The sequence below is a fragment of the Phaethon lepturus genome, unplaced genomic scaffold, assembly GCF_000687285.1.
Source record: "Phaethon lepturus isolate BGI_N335 unplaced genomic scaffold, ASM68728v1 scaffold8455, whole genome shotgun sequence".
NCBI classification, from domain to species: Eukaryota; Metazoa; Chordata; class Aves; order Phaethontiformes; family Phaethontidae; genus Phaethon; species Phaethon lepturus.
In genome coordinates, this window is record NW_010539808.1 from 34,550 (window position 1) to 35,116 (window position 567).

The window sequence follows — 567 nt, forward strand, 5'->3', positions numbered from 1 at the left end:
CACAGTCTTACCCACAGGCTGCAGGGGAATCTCGGCTCCAGCACCTGCAGCACCTCCTGCCCCTCCTTCTTCACTGACCTTTGTGTCTGCAGACTTGTTTCAAATATTTTCAGCCCTCCCTCCAGCTGCAAATGCTGTGTGCCCTTCCCCCCGCCCCCCGCTTCTTAAATCTGTTACCCCAGAGGTGCTACCACCATCGCTAATGCGCTCAGCCTTGGCCAGCAGCAGGTCTGTCTTGGAGCTGGCTGGGCACTGGTCTCTTGGGCTGGCACTGGCTCTCTTGGACACAGGGGAAGCTTCTAGCAGCTTCTCACAGAAGCCACCCCTGTAGATCCCCTCTACAAAAACCTTGCCACGCAAACCCGGTACAAAAGCTTATGTCCACTGACTAATCACTGACATTCTTTGTCAATTCCTTACCTATATATGCTACTGCCTTCTGAAAACCGGCATACAGAATAAAGATTGAAGTCACATAATCCTGTGATACTACACTACAATTTTATTCACATTTGCAAGAAGTCTTTGAAGTAACGCACTGATTCATGTAACTGACTTTGCAACTCT